This window comes from Coenobita brevimanus, chromosome 108 (genome assembly GCF_032717465.1).
Source record: "Coenobita brevimanus isolate Jiangsu-jjx chromosome 108, ASM3271746v2, whole genome shotgun sequence".
Lineage (NCBI taxonomy): Eukaryota > Metazoa > Arthropoda > Malacostraca > Decapoda > Coenobitidae > Coenobita > Coenobita brevimanus.
Genome location: NC_137061.1, coordinates 13,167,925 through 13,190,640, shown reverse-complemented (window position 1 = coordinate 13,190,640; position 22,716 = coordinate 13,167,925).

Here is a 22,716-nt window from a genome sequence, read left to right as displayed (position 1 = left end):
AGAGATCGAGCTGGCTGGATGAATGTTGTGAGGAGAAGTGTATGAGCAGGGATTTGGCACCCCTTTTTAACGTGGCAGAGTCAGGACTGACTCAATCGGATACGTTTATGTGAAGCTACAGAACGTTGTGAATGTTTTTTGGCTTATCCGATAGAGCCAGGATTCAAGAGGCTTGAATGATAAGTGAATGGAAGCGTGGCCCATTGAATTAAGCAAATTTGGGCTGTCTGGACATTGCTACTCCTCACTCTGCCCTAAGGTTGGAAAGGAGATCTGGATGATGATGATGATGAAGATATATATATATATATATATATATATATATATATATATATAGGAATGTTATGCTAGGTGTTTTTAGGTCGACCTCTCATCCCAGAAACACTAGCTGTGAGCAGGGGTTCTCTTTCGAGACCGGAGCTAGAGTATACTACGAGAGGAACAGGGCATAAAATCTCTGGGCAACAATCTTATACGTGTATTATCTTAATTTACACCACTTTATACAATACAAAAACAACACAGTACGCTATTTAGTCACAAAGGCACTAGGTAGACTAGAGGGCTCTGACTGGGCTGCTGAGGTCTTAAGTTCTACAGGTGTTGGCCAGGTGTAGGAGAGATCCCGTCACGTGTTCCTTCTCTTAAGGGACACAGGACACTCTCAGGGGCAACGTCGTCTTCTGTGGGCTGCTGGGCGGCGTGGTGAGTGGCCCTTCTCTCGTGGGGCCTCGATGAGGGGTCTGGTCCTTGGGACTAGGGCCAAACAAGGAGAGTAGGTGCGCTTGCCTGTGCCCACCCTGGGGAGGAGGGCGTCGTCATCTGGGACTGGGGAGGTCTTACCCCGGGGTCACTGGGGCACCTCTGGGAGTCCAGCAGCTGCGGGCTCCCTCCTGTTGGGCTGCTGTCAGGGGTAGTCTGCGGCGTTGCCTCTGGCGGGAGTCCATCAGCTGGTTGTCTCACCCAGGCACCAGCTGGACTGAACACACTCCCGGGGTTACTAAGGGGCCTCGCCAAACCTCCTTCAGACATGGAAGTTCCTCCTGGGGGCTATGTCTGTGGGGAGAAACAGAGGGGCTTCCCACTTGGCCACAGGAGGGTTGGGCTAAGCAATGGACGTCCTCCATAGGGGAAGTCACAGGGGTTGAGAGAGGATTGGAGTGTCACTCCCTGGTGTGGTTGATGGCCATCGACAAGGTCCCGTGGGCAGCAGGAGGAGGGTGGCTGATGGCCGTCCCTTTCCTGTAGGTGCAGCTGATATCCATCACTGGGGCCCAACTTCCAGACAGGACCATGGGCGAGTTGCAGCTGATGGCCATCACCTATCCACAGGTGCAGCTGATGGCCATCACCTATCCACAGGTGCAGCTGATGGTCATCACAGGTGTCCTGTGAGGGGAGTGGATGGCAGTTGAGGTGCAGCTGATGGCCGTCACCGGAGTCCAGCTCACGTAGGCAGCTGCAGGAGAGGGGGCAGTACCATCTCTCCCTGAGTGTGGCTGATGGCCATCACCGGTTTCTGCAGAGGAGGAGGGGGTTGCAGCTGTTGAGTTGCCGATGGTCGTCTCGGGATTTGTGCGGTTGATGGCCATCACGAGTTTTCTGTGGCTGATGGCCATCACTGGTTTTGTGAGGCTGATGGCCATAACTTGGGTGCTGCTTGGGACTGAAGAATCAGCCCCATCCCGAACCTGGTGAGGACTGGTCCGACTGGAGGGTAATGCACCCGGACTGTATAGTCCTCACTGGGTCTGTTCCGGGGAATAAGGGCGCAAGGTAGTAGGGGACATAGGCCCGTACTGCCTGGGTAACGCATGCACCCTCAGAGCCCCTCTATGGTCTCCTCCTGGGGGGGTGTCACCATGCCCCGGTGGTGCTCTGCTGCTACAGTGGGTATTTCACCACCGTCTTGGGGGGAAATGTCATGCTCCTGTGGCTGGAGGTAGTAGGTCTCTGTGGTGGTGGTGCTGTGGGTTGGTGTTAGGTGATGGAGGAGGGTGGTCCAGTTTGGGGTGGCAAGGTCTGGGTCCTGGTGACGGGCATAGGTGACGTATAGGATTGAGGCCTGAGGTGTTTCCTGGAGGAGTCGCAGGAGGTGATGTGTCCCACAGATGTGTCATTTTCTTCCTTAGGCTGGGGCCCAGTTGACATGCCGTACCTTCATGGCTGTGGTGGTTGGTGTTTGGTGTCTCCTAGCTGAATGCTGGCGACCAATGAGGTGGTGTGGGTTTTATGCGGCTGCCGAGGATAGGTACAGCTCTTTTCCTTGGGGATGGAGGCTGGTGGAAGTTTCCACTGGGGCTGGTGTTTTGTTAATATTATGGGGGACGTGTTGGGTGTGTGGGAGGTAGGGGAGGTTTGTTCTGGTGGTGTAGGTGGCGTGGGGGGGCTGGGTGATGGTGTGGTGGAGTATCTTGCCGGTGGATGTGAAAGACTGCCGAAGCGGGTGGTGGTGGTTTTGAGGGAGGATGTGGGTGGTGAAGGGGGGGGAGTGCGGCCCCATGGTGTCGTGGTTGGGCGTGTTGTCCGGGTGTTGGTTGTGGGATGGCATGGGTGGTGGTAGGGGGCTGTGCTCATGGTGTGGGGTGGGTGATGGGTATGGAACAAGGTGGAAGGGATGGGGGGGATGGTGTGTGTGTGGAGGTGGCGGTGGGTGGTGTGCAGTGCTGGAAATGTGGTGGAGTGGTCGGGAGCAGGCTTGGGGCCCCTGGTTCAGATGGTTGGACTTGCGGTGGTGGTGAGGTGGTGGGGAATGAGGTGTGAGGTGTGGTGGGGGAGCAGGTTGCAGGGGAAGGAGTGGGGGAGGATGGTAGGGAGGAGGATGGTGTGATATAGCAAGAGTATGAGTCTGATAGGAGGTCCGGAGTGGCGGATGGTGGTGAGGTGGTGTGGGTGACAGAGGGAGAGAGGTCGTGGCGACTGGTGGTGTTGGCCAGGAATAGGAGTACATGGTGATTCCAATAGGTGTGTGGGGTGTTGTGGTAATGTATGGTAACCTGGTAAGGGTTTGTGACGTGAGTGATGATATAGGATTCCATAAACCATGGGGAGACTTTGTTGGGTGTGGGTAGTTTTGCCACTACTATCGAGTCGCCTTGTTTGTAGGGGTTAGAGGGAGCGAAGTCTGGCTGTAGGTCTAGATTTTTCTGCAGGTGGTGCAATCGCCTCTTGAGGTGGCGTAGGGGGTCGGACGTGGAGGATGTGGAGGGGGATTGGAGGTGTTGGCACAAAGGTAGGAGGAGGGGGGCCTCCCCGAATACCCTTTCATGGGGGGAAAACACCATCGTCTCGCGGGCAGCCCTGCTGTACGATCTTGACGTGGGCTGGCCAGTCCTCATTCTTGGTCTCTTCTATTCGGGCCCGCACCTGGTTTAGGAGGGTGCGATGGCTTCTCTTGCATATTCCGTTCCCTTGGGGCCAGTAGGGGGAGGAGTGCAAGATGTGGTGGACGAAGATTGTAGTGAGTTCTTGCCATATGGCTCTGGTGAACTCTGGAGTGTGGTCTGAGTGCAGGGCTTGGGAAGCCCCGAAGTACAGGAAGACATGGCAGATGAGGGTGTCAGCCACTGTGATGGCGTGGTGTTCCTTGGCTGGGCAGGCGACGAGGAATTTTGAGTACAGCCGATGAGGAATTTTGAGTACTTGTTTACAAAGGTGATAATATACTTATAGCCAGCTTTGGGTGGTATGAGGCCTACTACGTCCACGGACAACAAATGCCAAGACTTGTGGGTGGTGATGCTCCTTGACAGGCCAGGTGTGCTGGTGGTGTCCTTACCTAGCACGCAGGCCTGGCAGGATTGGGTGACTTGTTTGGCCAGGTTGGAGGGGTTAGGGATCCAATAGGCTTCGTTGGACACTTGTAAAAGTTTCTTAATGCCTAAGTTAATCCTGTTGTCAGAATGGAGGTGAGTCATGGTGTCTAGGGTGGTTTTGGGGTCGAGCACTATATGCCCCAACTGGGTGAATAGGTGGCCGCCCTGCTGGTGGAGCTTGGAGAATAAGTGTGGCGGTATCCAGTGGGGGTGATCCTTGTTACGCTATTGTTGTAAGAGGTTTGGCTCAATGTGGACTGAGCTAATTGGTAGTCTGGATAGTGCATTGGCATTGGTGTGTAGCTTGCCAGGGCAATAGGAAATTTCTTAGTTGAATTCCTCGAGAGTTTCCCTCCACCTAATGAGTAGGGTGTTGTGCGTGTTGGATTGCCGTAACCATTGGAGTGACTGATGGTCGGTGACGATGGTGACTTTCGTACCTGACAGGTAGGCTCAGAAGTGTTCCAGTGCCCATACAATGCCTAGGCACTCTCCCTTGGTGGTGACATAGTTCCTCTCGGCTTGGTTGAGGGTAAGGCTGCAGCAGGTGATTATGTGCTCTTGCCCTTCCTGTACCTGGGCGAGGACAATGTCAATTGCTACCAGGGACACGTCGGTATATAGATGGAACGGCAGAGTGTAGTCGGGGAATGCGACGGTCGAGGTGGTGACAAGTTTGTCCTTCAGGTCGCAGAATGCTGCTCTTCATTCGTCGGTCCAGATAAAAGGCTCACCCTTTATGGTCATGTCATGGAGGGGCTTGGCGAAGTCGGCAAACCCCTTCATGAAGCGCCGATAGTAAGAAGTAAGTCCTAGGAAGCCACAGACTTCGTGGACATCTCAGGGTAGGAGGAGATCTGCAGTGGCACACAGCTTGTCAGGGTCAGATGATATTCCTTCCTTGGAGATAATGTGCCCCAGGAATGCAACGGTTCCTGCAGCCAGAATGCATTTTGAGGGTCTGAGCTTGAGGCCTGCTTGGCGAATGCGCAGGACGACCTTCCTGAGGAGTTAGAAGTGGTAGGCCCATGTCTGGCTGAAAATAATTACATTTTCCATGTATGCCACGCAGATTTCCCAGGTAAGGCCGCTCAGGACAGACTCCATTAACCTGGAAAGGGTGGTTGGGGCGTTACAGACTTCGAATGGTAGGACGTTGAACTCATAGAGTTTTCCATTACTGGTGGAAAAAGCTGTCTTCCCTTTGTCCTCGGGGTGTACAGGGACTTGCCAGTATCCCGATTGAAGGTCCACGGTGGAGAAGCAGGAGGCTCCATATAGGGAATCGAGGGAGTTGTCTATCCTGGGAAGGGGGGGTGGCATCCTTGGCAGCTACGTCATTTAGTCAACGGTAATCCACGCAAAAGCACATGGTGCCTCTTTCTTTTTGACCAGGATGACGAGGGAGGACCACGGGCTGGTGAAGGGTGATACAACACCGGCATCGGGCATTTCCTGGACCTGCCGGTCCTCCTCAGCTCGTTATTTGGGGTTCTTCCGCCATGATGGTTGGCAAATGGGTGGTCCTGTGGTGTGTATGTCATGCATCAGGTACGTGGTGTGGCCGATGTCGGTAGGGCCTGACGCAAAGAGATCTTGGAAGTTCAGGAGAAGTCAGTGGAGGCTGTCCGCTTGGTGAGGTGAGAGGTGTTCAGGTAGTGGAGGTAGGGCAGCAGGGGTGGAATGGGGAAGTGCACAGGGCTCTGCCACTTCCATCTTTCCCACCATTAATCCTTTATGTAGCGTGAGGGGATGGTGGAGACGTTTGCTACTCGGACTGCTGCAATGTGGGGGTGGAGGAAGATGGGGGACAGAAGACAGGCCGAGAGGGTTCCAGGTGGTAGGCTGGGGGAGAATAGGATGGAGGCTCCAGTAGGCCTGTTCAGATGTAGCCAGGCCTCGTGCTGGGGGGGAATTGTTAGGGCTGAGGATATGGTTGCTGGAAAGGTGGGGTGTGGAGGTGGGGTGGGGGAATGAGGGGGGGGAGCTGAGGAGAGGGTGGGACTGCATGTGCAGAGTGGCTGAGGGAAGAGGTCCGGGGGCTTCTGGAACTGGAGGCATCACCTGTGACAATTGATGTTCATATGTAGCTTCTGCAGGAGGTCAAGTCCCAGGTAACCATTATATGGACAGCAGGTTGAGTCAAACATGATGAATTTGTGTTAGGCAGAGACTTGTTGGTGGGTGTCGGCACGCAGGGCCTGGGTTTCCCCACGTATGGGCAGGGGGCCATCCCCTGCATCCACAAGATGAGCTGACGTAGGGGAAAGTGGGCCAAAGGCCGACTTGTGGCGGGAGTAAAAATGGCTGTAGAGGCAGGATCTGGCCTCTCCCATGTCGACCAGTAGCCTCGCTTTCACCCCATTCAGTCTTATCTTGTTGAAGAGTGGGGGCGGTATTTCTGAGAGGTAGCCCCCACCACCATGGGGAGGTGCGGGGGCAGGCCTAAAAATCCAACTGCTGTGGGATCATGTTTTCCTCCGGCTCCGTTTCCCAGGGGTTGGTGCCCTCGGCTGGTAAGGCATCGTCCTCAGTTCCCTCATTATCTAGGAAGGACACTTTCCATCGTCCCTGGGTGACTAGTCTGCCCCAGGCAGCTTTTAGTTGTTCTCGGATGTCGTGGAGTGGACATCTGTGGCTGTGGGCAAAGAATTCCCACAGGTTGATGGAAATCAAGTTCGTGTTTTCTTAGGGGGTTGGGCGTTTGTTGATAGGGTGTATCCTGGGTAGCTTGGGTGTTGATGGGGGGTTGGTGTGGGCAGAGTGCGTCCATGGTTTTTAATGTGGTGCTGGTCTTTGAGTGAGGAATTTGCTTACAACGTTGATCTGCTGCAGGGTGGAGCAGGAGGCTAGGAGACGCCGTATCAGTTGAATGTCTATATCTAGGTCTCCTGTTGGGTCGTGTATCGTAAAATGTTCCATGATAACACTGGGGAGGACCCTAAAAAGTGTGCTGAATGTATGTTGTTCCCGGGTTGCTGCATTGGTCTCCGAGTATGCGGCAGTGATGAGTCGCCTGCCCTGGATGAGTGTATCATCTAGGCTTCCATTGTAGGTAAAATTGTCGAGCTGTGACAGTGCCACAATTCTTCCCAATGATGGCATGATGGCCTGAATCACTATTTGGGTAAAATTTGTCCATGTTCTCCAGGACGATTTTGGGTGCGATACTGTCTACTGCTTTGCCCAGGGGAGGCAGGTTGACTGCTATTTTCTGTTTGTCATCTTCAAAACCTATGTCAAGGAGTGGTTTGATCATGGATAGGTATGTGTGCATACCATATTGTTCTGGGTCGAATATAGGTAATTGCATGTGGGGTTTGGCTGCCATTTTGCTGATGTCCCTGTTTGCTCCTCCCTGTATTGTGCCCGGGTCAAGAACCACCGCTGGCCACCAGTGATATGCCAGGTGTTTTAAGGTCAACTTCTCATCCTAGAAACACTAGCTATGAGCCAGGGTTCTCTTTCGAGACTGGAGCTAGAGTACACTACGAGAGGAACAGGGAATAAAAACTCTGGGCAACAACCTTACACATGTATTATCTTAATTTACACCACTGTATACAATACAAAAACAACACAGTACACTATTCAGTCACAAAGGGACTAGGTAGACTAGAGGGCTCTGACTGGGCTGCTGAGATCTTAAGCTCTACAGGTGTCAGCCAGGTGTAGGAGGGGTCCTGTCAGGTGTTCCTTCACTCAAGGGACACGGGACACCTTCAGGGGCGACGTCATCTTCTGTGGGCTGCTGGGCGGCGTGGTGAGAGGCCCTCCTCTTGTGGAGCCTCAATGAGGGGTCTGGTCCTTGGAACTAGGGCCAAACAAGCAGAGTAGACGTGCTTGCCTGCGCCCACCCTGAGGAGGAGGTCGTCGTCATCTGGCACTGGGGAGGTCGTGCCTCAGGGTCACATTGGCGCCTCTGGGAATCTGGTAGCTGCCGTCCCCCTCCCGTCAGGCAACCGTCAGGGGTAGTCTGCGGCGTCGCCTCCAGGGGGAGTCCGTCAGCTGATCGTCTCGCCCTGGCACCAGCTGGACTGCACACACTCCCGGGGTTACTACGGGGCCTCGCCAAACCTCCTTCAGACAGGGGGCTGTCTCTATGGGGAGGAACAGTGGGGTATCCCGCTCAGCCACAGGAGGGTTGAACTAAGCAAGGGACGTCCTCCAAAGGGGAAGTCACAGGGGATGAGAGAGGATTGGTGGAGTGTCTCTCCCTGGCGCAGCTGATGGCCATCCCCAAGGTCCCGTGGGCAACAGAAGGAGGGTGGCTGATGGCCGTCCCTTTCCTGTAGGTGCAGCTGATGGCCATCACTGGGGCCCGACTTCCAGACAGGACCGTGGGTGAGTTGCAGCTGATGGCCGTCACCTATCCACAGGTGCAGCTGATGGCCGTCACCTATCCACAGGTGCTGCTGATGGCCGTCATCTATCCACAGGTGCTGCTGATGGCCATCACCTATCTACAGGTGCTGCTGATGGCCGTCACCTATCCACAGGTGCAGCTGATGGCCGTCATCTATCCACAGGTGCAGCTGATGGCCGTCACCTATCCACAGGTGCTGCTGATGGCCGTCACCTATCCACAGGTGCTGCTGATGGCCGTCACCTATCCACAGGTGCTGCTGATGGCCGTCACCTATCCACAGGTGCTGCTGATGGCCGTCACCTATCCACAGGTGCTGCTGATGGCCGACACCTGTGTCCTGTGAGGGGAGTGGATGGCAGTTCAGGTGCGGCTGATGGCCATCACCTATGGGCTGGTGCGGCTGATGGTCATAACCGGAGTCCAGTTCCCGGAGGCAGCTGCAGAAGAAGGGGGCGGTACTGTCTCTCCCCAAATGCGACTGATGGCCATCACCAGTTTCTGCAGAGGAGGAGGGAGTTGCAGCAGTTGAGCAGCTGATGGCTGTCTCTGGGTTTGTGCAGCTGATGGCCATCATGGGTTTTGTGTGGCTGATGGCTGTCATGGGTTTTGTGCAGCTGATGGTCATCACTTGGGTGCTGCTTGGGACTGAAGAATCAGCCCCACCCCGAACCAGGCGAGGCCAGGGGCTGGTCCAGCTGCATGGTAATGCACCCAGACTGCATAGTCCTCACTAGGTCTGTTCCGGGGAATAAGGGCGCAAGGTAGTAGGGGACATAGGCCTGCACTGCCTGGGTAACGTGCACACCCTCAGAGCCCGTCCATGGTGTCCTCCTGGGAGGGGGTGTTGCCATGCCCTGATGGTGCTCTGCTGCTATGGTGGGTATTTCAATATATAGATAGATAGATAGATAGATATAGATATATATGTATAGATAGACAGACAGATAGATATATATATATATATATATATATATATATATATATATATATATATATATATATATATATATATATATATATATATATATATAATCCCTTGATTATCCGACTGAATAGAGCCAAAGGCATGTCTGGATAGTGGATCCATCTCCATAATGGACTTCTCCCCTGGCCCCCTCTCGCACATACAATTACTATGAAAACAATTGTAAAAGGCCACTACAATAAATCATACAACACTTATTCCTGGTGTTTTACACTTCTTTATCTGGTCAAGCAGACCTACAAATCACAGCCAAGCACTTACCATGGTCAAGCAGACCCATCAACCACAGACAAGCAGTCACCATTGCTGGGCCATTCCCTTCAGTGACATGAACAAAACATTAATAAAACGACCCTCCCGGGCATTGCCCAGTCATAATTTCCATCCTGACACATCCGTTTTGTCCCGGTAAAATGGAAAAATGTATGAATAATGGTTTCAAACAGCCAGATCACAGCATCTGGATAATGGATTGTTCAGATAATGGATGTCGAAATAACCGACGGACTACTATATACAGTATATATATATATATATATATATATATATATATATATATATATATATAAAACCTCATCAGCCATTTGAGTGTCCACTGCAGGACCGGCCTATCCCGACCGAAGTGGAGACGATACAGCCAATGTATCTCTACCAAGTGGCTTAGGCTGTCTGGTAGAGTTCGTATGTAGGGTGAGAAGAGCTTGTAAGTGTAATTGTAGTGTTGAAGTGGCTTTGGATGTGTGTGTAGTCTGTGAACCAAGTGTAATCGGCCCGCACAGGCTGACTGGGTGCAAGCATACTTTATAGTGTGTGACACTGGTTATACCACAGCACTCCTTATGTCCGCCAATGCAGTATATGGCCAGAAGAACGCTCCCAAAGTTTATTACCCTGGCGGGGCGCGAACCCTCGTTCTTCTGTGTATGAAAACCGCACAGTTTACCACTGTACCACAGAGGTTTTATATATATATATATATATATATATATATATATATATATATATATATATATATCCATCCATCAGCCAATCTTACGTTGCCCCATGAGGAGCGTAGAAGCCCGGGGCTAGGCAGTTGGTCCTGACATTTAAGATGAGAGTGGCCAGCCTCACTCATCCCTGAGTGGCATTACATGAGCAATAAACCCCAATCACCCCTTGGATATAAACCTTCACCAGTTCAATCCGATTGGAGTGCAATAATTACCCACTAAATCACCAGGCGCCAAAATTTGGTTATATGGTTACCACCCAGCGTAGTAAATTGTTTCCTGGTGTACAGGAAACTATTTGGCTTGTCACTCAGTGTAAAGTCACCCGCAGGCAGAAGGAAGAGGAAAGAATGAAGGAAAAAAAGACAGAAGAAGATGGAAGGAAACAAGGATGGAGGAGAGGACAGGGCAGACACCCGAGAGCAGCACTACATTGAGTGTGTGGATGGTGGGCGCCCCCACCTACCACATTATATATATATATATATATATATATATATATATATATATATATATATATATATATATAGGTGAGGATGAAAGTAGGTATACAAGCATGGGCGATTGTATGTGTGTATGCTCCAACAGAGGATCGAGTGGCAAGAGTGAAAGATGAGTTTTGGGCGAGAGTAGAAGCATGTATGGACAAGTTTGAGAGGAGTGAGAGAGTGCTGTTGATTGGAGACATGAATGGCAAAGTCGGGAATGTACGAGTGGATGGAGTGGTTGGTCAGTGGGGTGTGCCAGCAGAAGTAGATGGGAATGGTAGTGCTTTGGTGGACATCTGTGCTGGTAAGGGGTTGGCAATAGCCAACACCTACTTTCGTCATAAGATGATCCACCGGTATACATGGAGAGTAATGAGGAGGATGGATGGTGAACTTGTTGAACGAAAGGCAATGATAGACTACGTGTGTGTGGATGAGCGAATGAGAAGACAAGTGTTGGATGCAAGGGTGTGGAGAGGGTGGGGGAATGGAGTCTCGGACCATCACTTAGTGATGGCCAAGGTAGAGCTGCAAAGAAAGTGGTTGAGGAGGCGAAGGGAAGACAGGAGGAAACAGCTCCTGTGAGAAGAGTGGAGAAATTGCAAGATAGTGAGAAGAGGACAGAGTATAAGAGCATAGTGGAAGAAAGATTGGGAAGGTATGAGCTAGAGCAGATGGAAGGGGTGGAAGACGTATGTAAGATATTCACGGAAGAGATAAGCGCAGCGTGTGAGGTGGTTTGTGGAGTGAGGAGGAGATGCAAGGGTGTGCAAGGGACAGCATGGTGGAATGATGAGGTGAAACGAGCTGTGGAACAAAAGAATAAGGCATATGGTGAATGGTTGGCGAGTAGAGGTAGGGAGAAGATGAGAGAGAGAAGAGAGAGGTATATGTGAGCAGGAGAAGGGAGGTTAAGAGACTGGTGAAGGAGAGTAAGAAGAAAGTGGATGAAGAGTTTGGGAGGAATCTGAGTGTGAAATGGAGGGAGAGTAAGAAATTGTTTTGGAAGGAGGTAAAGAAAGTAAGGATGTGTGAAAGGGGGAAATAGTAGGGGAGTGAAAGATACGAATAATAGATTGTTGGTAGAGAAGAGAGAAATTGAGGAGATGGAAGGAGCACTTTGAGGATTTGTTGAATGTAGAGAGTGAGAGCAGTGTGAGTATAAGTGGTTGGGGAATGGCTGGGAGAAGAAGAGATGAGAGGAGGGAGGAAGAGATCAGTAGGTCGGAAGTAGTGGAAGCGATGAAGAAGATTAAGCTGGGAAAGGCCCAGGAATTGATGGAGTATGTGGTGAAATGCTTAGGTATGGGGGTGAGATTGTTGTGGAGTGGATATGGAAGTTGTGTAGATTGGCTTGGGAAGAGGGAAGGGTTCCAGAGGACTGGAAATCAGGTATAATTGTTCCTCTGTACAAAGGAAAAGGGAGAGAGAAGTATGTGGTAACCATAGGGGTATTTGCCTTCTTAGTGTGACTGGTAAAATATATGGTAGAATACTCATTGATAGGGTTAGGCATATGACAGAGGAGCTAGTTGGAGAAGAACAAGGGGGATTTAGGAAGGGAAAAGGGTGTGTAGATCAGATATTTGTTCTAAGATGTTTAGTGGAGAAGTATCTAGAGAAGGGAAGGAAAGTGTACGCTGCCTTCATGGACTTGGAGAAAGCTTATGACAGAATAGATAGGAAAGGTATGTGGAAGGTATTAAGAATATATGGAGTGGAGGGGAAATTGTTGAGTGCTGTGAAGAGTATGTACGAGGGAGCTAGGGCTACGGTGCGAGTGGATGGTGAGCTGAGTGAGTTCTTTGATCTCAATGTGGTACTGAAACGGGTGTGTAATGTCTCCATGGCTGTTTAATATATATATGGATGGGGTCGTAAAGGAGGTACAAGGTAGGGCAGTGGATGTGGGGTGGCCCTAACGAATGAGGGTGAGATTTGGAAGCTTCCGGTGTTGCTGTTTGCTGATGATACAGTATTGTTGAGTGAAGATGAATGGGAGTTGCAAGGTTTGGTGAATGAATTTGGGACAGTGTGTAGGAGGAGGAAGCTGAAAGTTAATGTAAACAAAAGTAAAGTTATGGTGTTTGAGAGGAATGAAGTCACAGAGTGTGCAGTGAGGTTGGATGGTGAGGATATGGAGAATGTGAGTGCATTCAAGTACTTGGGTAGTGTGATGAGTAAGGATGGAACTTTGGGGGATGAAGTGCGTGAAAGGGTACAGCAGGGAAGGAAGGTTGTAGGCATGCTGAAAGCAGTGATGAGAAATAGGGAAGTGAGTATGGAAGTTAAGAAGTCTCTGCATGATGGTATTGTGATCCCTACCCTGACGTATGGAAGCGAGGCGTGGACCTTGCAAGAGGGGAACAAGTCAAGAGTGAGAGCAGTGGAAATGAGTTACTTGAGAGGAGCATGTGGAGTGACATGGAGGGACAGGTTGACGAATGAAGAAGTGAAGGAACGTTGTGGGGTAGATGTGGATGTGGTTGAAAAGATTAGGAGAAATACACTGAGGTGGTTTGGACATGTGGAGAGGATGGAGAGTGAAAGACTGACTAAGAGGGTGTATGTGGGTGAGGTGGAGGGAGGGAGAGGGAGGGGCAGACCGAGGATGAGGTGGAGGGATGGAGTTGAGAGGTATATGTGGGAGGGGGGTGAGTTGGGGGGAGGGGAGTCAAATGGTGGGTGACAGAGTGACTTGGAGGCGTTTTGTCTGCGGCCACCCTTTGCGGGATTCGGGCGTCGGGCTATAGATAGATAGATAGATAGATATATATATATATATAGCCCGACGCCCTAATCCCACAAAGGGTGGCTTCAGACAAAACGTCTCCAAGTCGTTCTGTCACCCACAATTTGACTACCCTCTCCCCAACTCACTTCCCCCACCCTCATATACCTCTCAACTCAATTCCTCCACATCATCCTCGGTCTTCCCCTCCCTCACCCTTCCTCCACCTCACCTACTGTACATACACCCTCTTAATCAGTCTTTCATTCTCCATTCTCTCCACATGTCCAAACCACCTCAGTGTACTTCTCCTAATCTTCTCAACCACATCCACATCCACCCCACAACGTTCCTTCACTTCTTCATTCGTCAACCTGTCCCTCCATGTTACTCCACATGCTCCTCTCAAGTATATAACTCATTTCCACTGCTCTCACTCTTGACTTGTTCCCCCCTAGCAAGGTCCACGCCTCGCTTCCATACATCAGGGTAGGGATCACAATACTAGGCCCTATCATGCAGTGACTTCTTACCTTCCATACTCACCTCCCTATTTCTCATCACTGCTTTCAGTGAACCAACAACCTTCCTTTCCTGCTGTACCCTTTCACGCACTTCATCCCCAAAAGTTCTATCTTTACTCATCACACTACCCAAGTACTTGAATGCACTCACATTCTCCATATCCTCACCATCCAACCTCACTGTGCATTCTGTGACTTCATTTCCCTCAAACACCATAACTTTACTCTTGTTTACATTAACTTTCAGATTCCTCTTCCTACACACTGTCCCAAATTCATTCACCAAATCTTGCAACTCCCATTCATCTTCACTCAACAGTACTGTATCATCAGCAAACAGCAACACCGGAATCTTCCACATCTCGCCCTCATTCATTAGAGCCACCCCCACATCCACTGCCCTACCCTGCACCTCCTTTACAGACCCATCCATGTATATATTAAACAGCCATGGAGACATCACACAACCCTGTTTCAGTCCCATCAAAGAACTCACTCAGCTCACCATCCACTCGCACCGTAGCCCTAGCTCCCTCGTACATACTCTTCACAGCACTCAACAATTTGCCCTCCACTCCATATATTCTTAATACCTTCCACATACCTTGCCTATCTATTCTGTCATAAGCTTTTCCAAGTCCATGAAGGCAGCAAACACTCTCTTTCCCTTCTCTAGATACTTCTCCTCTAAACATCTTAGAACATATATCTGATCTACACACCCTTTTCCTTCCTAAATCCTCCTTGTTCTTCTCCAACTATCTCCTCTGTTATATGCCTAACCCTATCAATGAGTATTCTACCATATATTTTTCAAGTCACACTAAGAAGGCAAATACCCCTATGGTTACCACATACTTCTCTCTCCCCTTTTCTTTTGTATAATGGAACAATTATACCTGATTTCCAGTCCTCCGGAACCCTTCCCTCTTCCCAGGCCAATCTACACAACTTCCATATCCACTCTATCCACTCCACTACAACCTCACCCCCATACATCAGCATTTCACCACACACTCCATCAATTCCTGAAGCCTTTCCCAACTTGATCTTCTTCATTGCTTCCACTACTTCTGCCCTACTGATCTCTTCCTCCGTCTTCTCATCTCTTCTTCTCCCAGCCATTCCCCAACTACTTATACTCGCACTGCTCTCACTCTCTACAGTACATTCAACAAATTCTCAAAGTGCTCCTTCCATCTCCTCAGTTTCTCTCTCTTCTCCACCAACAATCTATTATTCCTATCTTTCACTCCCCTACTATTACCCTTTTCACACTGCCTTACTTTCCTTACCTCCTTCCAAAACAATTTCTTACTCTCTCTCCATTTCACACTCAGATTCCTCCCAAACTCTTCATCCACTTTCTTCTTACACTCCTTCACCAATCTCATCACCTCCCTTCTCCTGCTCACATATACCTCCCTCCTCTCTCCCTCATCTTCTCCCCTGCCTCTACTCGCTAGCCATTCAGTATATGCCTTCTTCTCTTGTTCCACAGCTAGTTTCTCCTCATCATTCCACCATGCTGTCCCTTGCACAGCCCTGCACCTCCTCCTCACTCCACAAATCACCTCACACGCTGCGCCTATCTCTTCCGTGAATATCTTACATACGTCTTCCACCCCTTCCATCTGCTCTAACTCATACCTTCCCAATCTTTTTTCCACTGTGCTCTTATGCTCTGCCATTTTCTCACTATCTTGCAGCTTCTCCACTCTTCTCACAGGAGTTGTTTCCTCCTGTCATCCCCTTCGTCTCTTCAACCATTTTCATTCCAGCTTTACCTTGGCCATCACTAAGTGATCGTTCGAGACTCCATTCCCCCACCCTCTCCACACTCTTGCATCCAACACTTGTCTTCTCATTCGCTCATCCACACACACGTAATCAATCAATGCCTCTCGCTCAACAATTTCACCATCCATCCTCCTCATGACTCTCCATGTATACCTGTGGATCACCTTATGCCGAAAGTAGGTGTTGGCTATTGCCAACCCCTTACCTGCACAGATGTCCACCAAAGCACTATCATTCCCATCTACTTCAACTGGCACACCCCACTGACCAACCACTCCGTCCACTCGTACATTCCCAACTTTGCCATTCATGTTTCCAATCAAAAACACTCTCTCCCTCCTCTCAAACTTGTCCATACATGCTTATATATATATATATATATATATATATATATATATATATATATATATATATATATATATATATATATATATATATATATATATATATATTAAGCCAGGTACCCCTTTTTTGGATAAGGGCTAAGGCGTTGCCCCTGGGTAGAGGACTTTTGGTTTGGAGCGTGTAGCATTTTATGACCGGACGCCCTTCCTGATGTCTACCAATGACCCTTGGGTGGATTCGATCCTCCGGCCCTTCGGTCAGAGCGGAGCGCTCTAACCCATTGAGCCACGGCTGTTATATATATATATATATATATATATATATATATATATATATATATATATAGATATATATATATATATATATATATATATATATATATATCATCTCATCAGCCGTTTGAATGTCCACTGCAGGACCGGCCTATCCCTACCAAAGTGGAAACGATACAACCAATGTATCTCTACCAAGTGGCTTAGGCTGTCTGGTAGAGATTGTATGTAGGGTGAGAAGTGCTTGTAAGAGTAATTGTAGTGTTGGAGTGGCTTTGGATGTGTGTGTAGTCTGTGAAACAAGTGTAATTGGCCCGCAGAAGCCGACTGGGTGCAAGCATACTTTATAGAATGCGACACTGGTTCAAACACAGCACCCTTTGTGTCCGCCAATGCAGTAAGTGGCCTGAAGAAAGCCCCCAAAGTTTATTATCCTGGCGGGGCGCGAACCTTCCTTCAGTGTACGAAAACGCATACTGTACCACAGAGGCTTCATAGAGAGTGAGAGAGAGAGAGAGAGAGAGAGAGAGAGAGATAAATAGATAGATAGATAGATATATGTATGTATGTATTTTCCAAGTATAGGAAGCTCAGTAAAGCAAGCTACATTCCTTCCAGCCTAACATTGGCCTAGCTTAACATGTTTCTGCAGCTTTTTTCCATAGCTCTGTGGCAGAATAAAATACTGTAATACTAAAGCTCTACATCATTTCCATGGCACTTCATTACTACCAGCATATTCTAATGTTAAGCTATTGTTAAAAATATAACTTCAAAACAGAGGGATGGCAATTTCATACCATGCTGAGGCAAAAAAAAAAAAAAAAAAAGTATATTGTAGTAACTGTTCAGTTTTCTCTGAATAAGGTCGTCCAGTCACAACTGTTAATCTCCCCAATATCATATCACTAACAGCATCAGTATCTTGCCTCTATTTCCCACCCAAAGATGGGGCAGGGTAAGTTCAGAAAGCAAGAATAACAGAAAAAACATGACAGAGGAAGAACTAGTCAAGGGCATGCCAAATGAAATTGGCCACACCCATAACTTACCATTCAAGCCCCCAGAATCCTGACTGCACCACAAATGCATAACCATCCATAAATAAGGATATACAGCAATTCTTTCAATGCATTCCGTCACTATTACTTCCACGCCGTGTCACAAACATAGCCGTGCAACCACTGCCCAATTTTACAAACTGAAATACCAGCTGTAGCAACCAGCCCCAGGAGGCAACTATACATAGGGGTTTCTAGGGCATGCGTGCAGTCCGTGCGATATGGGCATATGTCCCATATGGCCGCACGCCCCTATTCCACGGAGCGTACCCGGCGCAAACATCTCAGTCCGGGTGCATTACCCTCTGGCCGAGCCAGTCCTCGCCAAGATCGGGGTGGAGCTGAAAAATCAGCTCCTGGCAGCACCCCAGTGATGGCCTGTAGCCGCTCAGATACAGCTACGGCCTGTAGCTGTGCAGATACAGTGATGGCCTGTAACTGCACAATAAACCAATGGCCTGTAGCCACACCTAAAAAGAGATGGCCTGTAGCTGCTCCAAGTGCTGCCCACCTCCCCTGCAGAACCAGTGACGGCCTGCAGCCACACTTGGGAAGAGAACAGTACGCCCCCTATCCTTCTGCAGTTCCCTCGAGGGGCACGACACCGGTGACAGCCGGTAGCCGCACCAGTAGATTGGAACACATTAAAAGAGACGGCCTGTAGCCGTGGCAACTGGGAGTACCACAACACCCCCAGGAGGTGACTACAGAGGGGTTTCTAGGGCACGTGCGTAGTCCGTGCAATATGGGCATGTCCCTGAAGTTCTTGCACAGTGGGGTGAACCAGACACCACCACCCCAGGAGGAGAGTAAAAGGGGGTGATACCCATCCCACCAGGAGATGACAAGGAGGCTGGCTTGCCTGACATACCTTCCAGGCAAGAGCGACTTATCTCCCTCACGACCCGATGCCCCTCTTCCCCGCAGCCAGACCTCCAGGCAGTGTAGATGAAAAGTACACTACACTCCAGCGGAGGGAACACTCACCAGAATCAGGGTGGGTCTTGCAGTGACAAGATCCCAAGTAAACCCTCGGACTACAAGTCCCCTCGATCGGCCTCCTAATTAGCAGAGGACTCAGGAGGAATGTTGCTATTTCCCCAAGGGAACTATTTCCCCAAGGGAATGTTGCTATTTCCCCAAGGGTTGCTATTACCCGTAGGGTATACTGTGGGTGGAAGGACCATCGGTTAGCCATCCTCTTCCAACCACCTTCGAGAGCCAGCACGTCGGCACATCCACCTAGACGACCTTCGCCAGCACTTCCAAGGAGGAAGGCGGGCCCTGGGGTATGCTCTGTCAGAGGTACCACGCAGGATGAAGCGCGGTACCTCTGACAGAGTGTACCCCATCTCCCCACCTAAGCCCACCTCGTAGACACGGGGGACAGCCCCCTGCCTGTCCAGGGGGAGACATGGGCCCTCTGTGTCCAGACACATAAGAGAGCAACTGCCCAGCATCAGTTCATTATATCTGACTCCACTTGCCGTGCCTATGACGGTTTCCTGGGGTTTAATCCATTGCTAAAACTCAGGGCCAACATCAACTGCCATGGAAGGCGGTTGCACTTTAACAAGCCAACCGATCTGCCCCCTCAACCTCTCTGCACGTGCCACACCACGACCCCCCCCCTCACTGAACACCCCTGCCCATCCCCCCTTTCCCCCTTTTGCCCCCTCCCCTCTCCCCACCTGGACCCATCCCCATCCCTTCCGCCCCTCCCCCCACCTTTCCTTCTATGTTCTCCTCCATCATCACCATTCCTTCCCACCACAAGGCCTGGCTCCCCTTGCACCGGTCCGCCAGCACCCACGTAGTGTTCTCCCCAACTTCACCGGCGGATGCCACTGCCTCCTGCCTTCTCTCTCCCACCTTCCTTCCTCCCCACCTTGCCACGGCCCACATGGCTGATCTATCCACTTCACCCCTCACCCTCCCTAAGGGTCTAGTAGTGGGTGAGATAGAGGAAGCCGAGCCCTGCACAACCCCCCCCCCCACTTCTCTAGCTTTGCCTCCACTCCCCAACCATCTCTCCCACAACAAACGACCGATCTGCCACACCTCCTCCTGGACTTTCAGGACGTCTTCTCGTCAGGACCCACGGACATCGGCCACACCACCATCCTGTCCCACGAGATACACGTGACGGGCCCCCCCATCTGGCAACGTGCACGCCGGAAGAACCCCATGTAATGGGCGGAAGAAGGCCGGCAGGTCTAGGACATGTTAGATGCTGGCGTTATATCCCCATCAACCAACCCATGGTCCTCCCCAGTCGCCCTCATCAAGAAGAAAGACGGGACACTGAGGCTTTGTGTGGACTACCGTCACCTTAAAGATGTCACCACCAAAGATGCCACTCCCCTACCAAGAATATACGACTCCCTGGACTCCCTGTACGGGGCATCCTGGTTCTCCATCCTGGATCTACAGTTAGGATACTGGCAGGTCCCCATCCATCCGGAGGATCGAGAAAAGACTGCTTTCTCCACCAGCAACGGGAAGCACTACGAATTTAACGTGCTCCCCTTCGGCCTCTGCAATGCCCCTGCCACATTTTCCCTCCTGATGGAGTCCGTACTCAGCGGCCTCACTTGGGAGATTTGCCTCGCCTACCTCGATGACATCATCATCTTTAGCAGGACCTGGGCCAACCACCTCCACTGCCTACGCCAGGTCTTCTCCAGGATATGCCAAGCTGGGCTCAAGCTCCACCCATCCAAGTGTGTCTTGGCTCAAAGATCAGTCTCCTTCCTGGAGCACATCATATCTGAGGAAGGCATCGCTCCTGACCATGAGAAACTCAAAACTATAGCTGAACTCCCCCTGCCATGAACATGCATGAGATCCGCGCATTCATAGGCCTCATCTCCTACTACCGACACTTTGTGAAAGGGTTCACGACCATCGCCAAGCGCTGCACGACCTCACTAAGAAGGGGGAGCCTTTCACATGGACAGAAGATCGCCTCCAAGCCTCCGGACCCTCAAAGACATGCTCATCACAGCCCCCATAGTGGCATTCCCCGATTACACCCTACCCTTCCGCCCGTACACCAACGTCTCACTGGTGGCTATCGGTGTTGTACTAACTCAAGTACAAGATGGCAAGGAACATATCATCACCTGTGCCAGCCACACCCTCAACCAGGCAGAACACAACTATGCAGCCACAAAACAGGAGTGCCTCGGTATCATCTGGGCACTCAAATACTTCCATGCTTACCTGGCGGGTACTCACGTTACCATCATCATGGATCATCAATCCCTCCAATGGCTCCGCCAGTCCAACACCAAAAATGCGCAGATGATCCACTGGAGGCAAACCTTAGAAGAATTCAATTTTGATATATCATACAGACCCAGCAAACTCCACACGAATGCCGATGCCCTCTCTAGACTCCCTGTAAACGCCATCCAGGCTGCATCCACCCCCATGCAATGCTGGCAGGCCCGGGATCGCCTTGATTGGATGCAAGCCCATCTCTTTTCCAAGTTAGAATAGCACAGCCACATCGCAGTCAACCCTCACGCCACCCTGGACACCCTCACCCACTTCCATGCTCACAACGGGATACATCTCGGTGCAAAGAAATTACTCCAGATCTTCAGTGACACCTTCTGGTCCCCACATCCCTCTACACTCATGCAACAAGTCGTGTAAGCCTGCCGAGCGTGCGCCCTCGGAAAAGACGCCACTCGCACACCGGGCCCCTCTGGCCACCTTGTGGCCAGCAAACTGGGGCAGCTGCTACTTGTTGATGTCGTCGGCCCCCTCCCACCTAAATCGGGCTACTGATACCTCATTACTATTGTGGACACATACTCTAAGTTTCTAATAGCGTGCCCAGCAAAAGAACACCGTGCCCTCGCCGTTGCTGATGTCCTGACTCGCCATGTGTTCCCGTACTTGGGCATTCCCCAGGCCCTCCACTTTGATAATACACCTGACTTTACAGGAAAAATCTGGACAGAACTGTCCACCCTTTTTGGATATAATATTTCCCACTCCTCCCCATGCTGCCCACAAGCGAACGGCATCTGCAAGCGCAGCCACCGCACTTTGCTCAATCAAGTGCGGACCAGGATTCAAGCCACACAAAGCGACGATTGGCCAGCACACGTCAAAATAATACAATGGGGCATGAACACCTGCCCACGTGAGGATGGCATCATGCCGCACGAGCAGGTATTCGATGAACCGCCCCTACTGCTTCCCTCCAACGTCACCTACAAGCCCCCGCAAACCCACCTCGTCCGACCCCCTGCATCACCTCAAACAGAAGCTCCAACATCTGCATGCCACACAGGTCCTAGCCCCTAATACTGCACATACCAGCCCATACAAACCGGGCGATTTCGTCATGGTCGCCACCCTACCCACACCACACAAGCTTGCCTCCTGCTATACCGGCCCCTACAAGATAGTAAGTGTCCCCAACCCCTACCAATTCACACTCAAATACCACCACACCACCCGCACCTACAGAAACCGACACGTGCATCGCTCCCCGGCGCCAAACACACCACCCTCTCAGCCACACAGCCCACCGGCCCCACCTCCCGCCACCCCTCCAGCACCGGAAAATTCCTACATCTGCTACCTTTCCCTTCCTTCTTCTCCACCAACACCCAAACCACGTCCAACAGCCCCACTCTGGCCACCACCCCACTGTCGCTCACACCTGGCCCCCTGAAATCCTCCCCTTCTCCACCTTCCACCCCCACCCCACTCCCACGCTTGGGCCCCACCCCTCTCGCACCCCTCCCACCACATCTTCACCACCCTCATCCCCTCTGACATCCATCACCCACCACCCTCCAAACCCCGCCCCCACAACCACCCACACGTCACCTCACCACCCCCACCCCACTCCCACGCTTGGGCCCCACCCCTCTTGCACCCCTCCCGCCACATCTTCACCACCCTCATCCCCTCTGACCACCATCACCCGCCACCCTCCAAACCCCGCCCCCACAACCACCCACACGTCACCTCACCACCCCCCATCATCATAGCCACCCTCTATGCCACCTCTGCCCTCCAAACCGCCCACATGCCCGTCCCCCACCAACCTCTCCCCACCCACACCCAATCTCACCACCACCCGCACTATGGCCACCTATCCCACCCACCTGCCTGCTACACCCACATGCCCTCCCCACCTTCCACCCCCATCCCTAACACCGTCCCCCTCATCCCTAAATCACGGCCCACCCCACTAAGCTGATTTGCCTGAGACTCACTCAAAAAAGCACGACAACGTCCACCCTCTCCAGTCTCCAGCCAGGCCTCATCCAGCACGCCCCATCACTACCACCAGAAATGAAAATC